The sequence below is a fragment of the Odontesthes bonariensis genome, chromosome 12, assembly GCF_027942865.1.
Source record: "Odontesthes bonariensis isolate fOdoBon6 chromosome 12, fOdoBon6.hap1, whole genome shotgun sequence".
Taxonomy (NCBI): domain Eukaryota; kingdom Metazoa; phylum Chordata; class Actinopteri; order Atheriniformes; family Atherinopsidae; genus Odontesthes; species Odontesthes bonariensis.
Genome location: NC_134517.1, coordinates 8,036,808 through 8,043,397, shown reverse-complemented (window position 1 = coordinate 8,043,397; position 6,590 = coordinate 8,036,808). Strand labels below are relative to the sequence as shown.

Sequence of the window (6,590 nt, the reverse complement as noted above, 5' to 3'; positions counted from 1 at the left end):
AAAAACACCTTAACACACATCAGACAGCACTTTTCTTCCAAAAAGCCAGTGTTGCGTCACATAAAAGTATGAACATATGAATGACAGGTCTAGAGAATTATAGGTTATGGCTACAGTGAGGTTCAAAAGAATTCATGGACTCTTTGAGGTCCATTCCCTCAAAGTGCGTGAGGGCTAGCGGGCAGCTCTGTGGGCTGAATAGTAATGATAAATGCATGCTTTTCTAGCCACTGTAGGCCACAACAAGTGATTTGGAGGAGACGTGGTGTTCAGTGTCTTGCCCAAGGAAGAAACCGAGAATCAAACCGGCTACCTTCTGATTGCCAGACGACCCTCTTTCTCCCTAACAACAGCTTACAACTTAGATGCAAAATCTTTTCATGTGATATGATTTCAACGATTTAATAGAATTACAGCCCATTTTTAGTCAATGACACAAGATAACTACATAATAATAATAATAATACACCCTTCCTTTATGTTCAATAAACACCCAGCAGATTTAAGGTGAGGGGGGCTGTCAGTCATTTGAATTTAAAAGAAAAACTTGACTGATTTTCATCAAGATGCTGATCCAGTTGCTCTACGCGAGTAAATCAGCTCATGGAATTCCCCTGTTATATATCCTGAAAGATTGGCGGAAATTCAGGCTTTATGAAGACATTATATGGACCGTTTTTTTCCTCTAATAATGCCATTGTCTTGTGCTCGCCTCTAATGCGCTGCCCACCTCCCAGATACTTTCCGGGCTTTTCTCCCCCCCCCTCCTTCCATGTATTATTCGAGTTGCGACCAAAGAGCTTCGCCGGTTGAGTCTGAGAGCTTGGTGACGTCAGCAAACTTATCCAGCAGCTGTGGAGGCGAGCGGAGGAAGAGCAGGAGGGAATGAGACCGCTGGATGTGGAGCTCGGACCGTGGGCGTCTTTGCTACTACGGGACACTTTGGAACCTCTCTCTTCGTTGTTGTGTGTAAGTTTGTTCATTTTATCTTCATTTCTCAGGTTATGCTGCCAAGAGCTGAGATTCAAACATTGCTGTCAGGAGTTAGCTGTCGAGTTTCCCTGTTGCGGGACACAATTGGTGTTTTTTTTAGGGAAGCATGTCCGCCGTCCAAAACGAAGTTGACATGGTTTGCTTTTGGGTTGTTTAGAACACATTTGCATGTCGAACGTTGTTGGGGAATAAGCGCGTTTATTGTTTCTGTGTTCACTTCACTTCCAAATCTAACGGGAAACTTTGTTGCGCAAGTCGGTGCAAGGTGGATTGGTAACATGTCGGGCTCGCGCCTCATCTCGGTCGAATGTCCCCCGAGCCCTCGCACGAGACGTTGCTTCGAAGTGAAAACACCTCTAATGTTAGATTTGATTGTGTCTGACGTGTAAGTTCGCTCTTCTGGGCGCTGTCATTTGTATTCGTGATGACGTTATTTTGTATCGCAGTCGGTACATAGCGTAGGTGTAAAAAAAAAAAATTAAAAAAAAGTAAATGTTGTAGTCCCAACTGTCCTGTTCGAACAACTCCGTCCTGTCACTGACCCAAAGCTGTTAACCGAAGCGCTGTTTCACAGCTTTTGCTCATGTCTGTTGGTGAGCTCGGATAAACGCATCGCCTTATTTTTTGCCACAGAGCAGATCATCACAGCACTTGCCTCTCATAATGTCGTATTCTCAGCAGGAGCAACGTGCAGGTGATGTTACATCTTAATAACTTTTGTATTTCTATTTAATTTTATTTTGATTGAACCTTTACTTATACGGGTAACAGTAGATATGAATTACTTAAGTGTTGAACGCTATACTTTAAGAATATATGTCGGTCCCGTTCCTTTGAGCATGGGTCGTGTTTGTGTTATTCAGTGGCTGAAGAGTCACCATTTCCTGTGGTTGTCAAATAGTTTTTTTGGTTAGACTGGCTGTAGTCAGACTTAATCTTTTTTTTTTTTTTTTGTATTTTGTGGGCATGCATGTGTGTGGGCTTCTGTTTTTAACCACTGGTATTAGAAAGTGAATCGCTTCTCTATTAGGGTTTAATAATGTATGCATTTAAAATCCGAATGAATTAGCCTTTAGGCTTCTGCAAACTGCTGAATAGGAAAGCATTTTTTTTTCCCATTCCTAGTCTGCTGGGACTAGATCAAGCGTGCTCATGGTGATTTGATTTAAAGGAGAGTTAAATAAAGGTCATGTTAATGTATGGACAAAGTCTAATCCAACTTCAGTAGCCTTGTTGCCCATTCTTGCAGCCACCCTGTGATTTACTGTGTTGAGGGAAGTTGAAATATATCAGAATTGCAAAATAATTTTTTTTTTTCTCTTTTGAATTGTGTTGCACAGTCTCTCATGGTAGAAATACCATACATTTAGGGGCAGTCAAGTTTTGAGATACCATCGTAGTACAAAACAGTGCCCAACCTCAGACGTTTGGAAATGCTGCACTGATTTAAGATGAGGTAAAAGTGTCCATCAAAAGGCCTACTGTTGATATTTCTTTTACACATTACCATGAAATAACATTCAAGCAGACCATATTTTCCCGTGGTTGCTGAACCTTTGCACCCTGTGACTGTTTTCCACATTCACTCTGCATATTAACACCTTTTATTTTTTTCAAAGTCACATATTGTCACAGCTTATCCTGTCACAACAAATTCAGATTGTAGACTAAAACGGACCTTTTTGTTTAGCATGCCATATATACTATGTAAAATATCAGGGAGTATTTGGTGTATCTTAATGTTATAGTTTTTTTTTTGTTGTTATCTTACTATATGAATCACAAATAAATAGGGAAAAGCTCATTTCTCTTCATCATTCCTGATGTAAAAGGAGGAAGTTTTCTCTTTTTATTTCATAAGCTATCACCCATCTTATAAAAGCATTTTATTTATGTTAAGTCAAAGAACTTCACGAATGCAGTGCATTCTACGTTAGTCGTGTCTCAATTTGATCATGATTCAAGATCTGAAGCCATGGAGCATGTTTTATTTAGTTCCCATTTCATGAAAAGGTCATTTGTTCATTCATTTGAACCTTTATTAGCTGACTAAAGGAACAGAGGAGATTATTGTCAGTGTTTTTACTCGCTAATTCCATTCTGTTTAGGAAAAGTGTCAAATTTGATGCAGTAACTCAGTTGAGAGGGAGACTAAGAAAGACAGAAAAGATTAAAGAATATATAGGCTAAATTACATGTTGTGGAGGATTGTTCTGTTAGTAGATGGGCTGGTGACAGGTGAGGGTGTCAGGATTGGGTATAAAAGAACCATCCACCAAAGGCTTAGTCTTTTTCCAATGAAGGATCACTACCTTATGCCAAACTCTGTTGGATAATCATCAGTTAGTTAAAAACAGATATTTCTCAATGCCAATTTTTAAGGAACTTTGGTCTTTCACCATCTAGAGAATAATATTGTGAAAAGATTCTGGGATTCTGGGGGAAATATCAGTGCGTAAATGCCTGAAACTGCTGTTTCAGCCCTTCGAAGGCACGAGGTAAGAAACCATCATGCCACCGTTTATCAATATAGCCACATTTGCTCAGGAGTACCTTGAAAAAACATTTTCAGACAACATAGTTTGTCACTGTTTTACACAAGAAGGAATCCATATATCAAGTCTTGTGCAGAGACGCTAATGAGTTCTCTGGGCAGGAGCTCATCTGAGATGGACAAAAATACGGCAGACACATGTTCTGTGGTCAGATGAGAACATGTCTGGCTCTACGTGCTAATAATCAGTAACAAACGACTGACCTGCCGGCTCTCCAGATCTGTCTCCTATTGAAAATATTTAGTGCATCACGAGGAGGAGAATCGGACAATGACAGCCGCAGACTACTAAGCAGCTGGCATCTTGTTTACAGCAAGAAAGCTCACCGATTCCTCTGCAAAACTGCAACAAACAGTATTTTCAGCTCCCAAACTATTAAAAGATGTAACGGTGATGAAAAACATTTTTCCCCCAGTATTGTCGCTTTCATCAGAGTCGGCATCGGAGCCGGAAATCATTTCAGCTGGAAAGGTTGAAATGAATGAACAAATAACAGAGATAAGTTTTTGTTGCATTTTAGGAAACTTTGCAACTTTTCTGAGAATAGTGTCTGAAGGAACAGGAAACAGGAGAAAAAAAATGATGATCTCAGGACCTCGCTGTGTTCTGATTTGACCTAGTTTAACCCTGAAAAGTGGCAGTTTGGCTTTCGATGGAAATAACATAAAAAAAAAAAATCTAAAAAAAAAAATCAGTGCATTCAACTCTGTCAGACATCAGCTTTAGGATACTTGCGGTGGAATTACTGCCAAGAAATCTGGTTTATGGTGAGTTCGCACGGCCACCTGCTGAGACATATTGTCAGTCTTGAAAAAAGTCAGTATTGAGCCACCCCTCATTTCTTCATGTATTGCCAGGAAAACAGGAAATAGATGCAGTGATTTACTGACTCACGTTCAAACCTAAAGGCTTATGGTTAGAAAATATATGAATTAAGGGGGAAAAAAACTGAGTCTGTACAATCTGAATGAGTCAATATTTGGTGTGACCTCCTTTATTCTGCAACACAACCTGAACCCTCTTAGAATATCTTGAAGGACATTACAAAGCTCATCTTTGGATGTTGGCTGTCTTTTGTTCTGTATTCTGTCTAGATGATCCCACACTGATTCAATAATATCTGAAACCTTGGTTCTGGGGAGGATTGTTCATTTCATAAGACCTGCTGCTACTGATTCTCAGTCTAGTTCTTGTTTCATCTGGCATAGCTCAGCCTTTTCTCCTTGTTTCCCTTCCTTAAGAATGGCTTCTTCACAGCCACCTTTCCATGGGGACTGTTTCTGATTAGGCTTCAGTGAACAGTAGATGGATCAACTGAAGGTCCAGATGCATCTTTCAGGACCGGTGTCTCGTCTTTGACATTTTTTCCAATGTGGAAACGGAAAATGAAGCTGATGACATGTCCTTCTACAAATCCCGTAGTTTTAAAATGGCGGAGCAACATGGAGACATTCATTGGGGTGTAACACTCTTATGTACATTCGTATGCTGAATATAAAGAATATAAGAACACTGCACTTTGGTGATGGAGGTAATTAATAACGATTGAGGTAATACTTGTTAATAGACAACGTGAAATATTACACATTATGGCTTTAAAGGGTAATAAAAATGTGGCTACTTTGAAGCAAAATATAAAGAAACGAGAGGTGGCTCGAGACTTTTGCTCAGTACTTTATGTTTTAGGAGAAGCATGCAGGCTTATGATGAGGGTCTATTTTATGGTAAGTCTGTGCTTCAATTCTTCTATATTGTTCTGTTTGGGTTGCAATTATCTTTCAAGATAGAGTGATCATGTAAAACATCTTATCAATAATTATATGATCATTGTCTCTAGAGCACCTGCAAGCTTAGTTCCGGTATTGGTAACAATTAGCTGAATTACAATGTATTACAGAGGAAACATTTGTTCTCGTCTTTTTTTATGTGAGGCACTTCACTGTTGCAGAATATGTAGCAGTATTGATTGCAGTTTAATGCTCCCACACAGATTATCTGTCTTATCTGAGAAATTACTGCAACGGTGAACACTTGGGAGCTCGTGAAAGAAATCTGCGTATTGTTCCTGCAGTGTTGACAACAGTCGTGCTCCTGCTTTCTGCCTGCCCTCAGAATGCTCAGCAGACACTTCATCTATCAGTCTGCGATCACACGGTAACTGATAATGTCATTACTATCAGCCCATGCTCCCAATACCTCACTGTCACCAGAAACTCTATTCCAACAAGTTCATCTTCCCACCTAGAGCTGTTTGCTGTCACTCTGCTGGAAGGCAGGATTGACTTTAGACCCACTCACAGTCAGAAAAATCGGACACGTTTCTTCCACTATGACTACTGCAGCTATTACACCTGGAATCCAAACTGAGCAGGAAGAGTATAATTCTTGTTCCATGCTCAGTTTTGTCATCCTGACAGTGTTCATGCAAAAACAAATTCCTCTTGTAGGCTGGAACAACACCAACAACTTGCCAAACTAAAGATGATTAATATTTTATATCTCACTTGGCCGTTGACTCTCACAAATGTCAAAGCTTTTGGACCTGCCATCTCTGTGATTGAATTAATCCTCTAAGCAGTTATTATACATCTTAATTAATCATGGGATTTGACAGCTGGGGGAGCCTCGAGTTTATGCATGCTTCTGCCTGTTTTTCATACTCATGTCTTGGGTCTTTGTTTCACTTTTTTTTTTTTGATGAGACAGGCATTGTTTCATTAAATAGACTATTGAATAGAGGCTCATTTCCTGGGCTAATGGTTCTTCTTTGTTGTTGAAATGAGAGGATAACAGTTAATAGAGTGCCAGTAGTTTACACACACCTCTCTGTTTCCCACTAAAAGGGAGGCTGACCCCCTCAAAATGCTCTGATTACTTTGATTGGTCGACTCCAGTGTTCTGATCAGGCCCCTTCCACTTTTTTGGATCAGCACTGCTGAAATTTGAAAAAAATCATTTCAATAGGGGCAAAATCTATATAGAAGCGCATATTGAGTTGTCAACAAATTGAATCATTTTTCAGGAAATGACTAATTCTAAAAC

At 39.7% G+C, this 6,590-nt stretch overlaps 1 protein-coding gene across 8 annotated transcripts in view; it reads left to right on the top strand.

Annotated features, from left to right (window-relative positions):
• Positions 1 to 835: 835 nt before the first annotated feature.
• LOC142396377 (PTB domain-containing engulfment adapter protein 1) overlaps positions 836 to 6,590 on the top strand; it is a 109,799-nt gene continuing 104,044 nt past the window's right edge. For 4 of the 8 annotated variants that reach the window (XM_075479022.1, XM_075479021.1, XM_075479027.1 and 1 more), the window contains exon 1: positions 838 to 969. The gene's annotated coding sequence lies outside the window, so the exon portion shown is untranslated. Of the gene's footprint in view, positions 970 to 6,590 lie in introns of all 8 variants that reach the window. The other 4 variants (XM_075479028.1, XM_075479025.1, XM_075479029.1 and 1 more) reach the window with 3 other exon arrangements.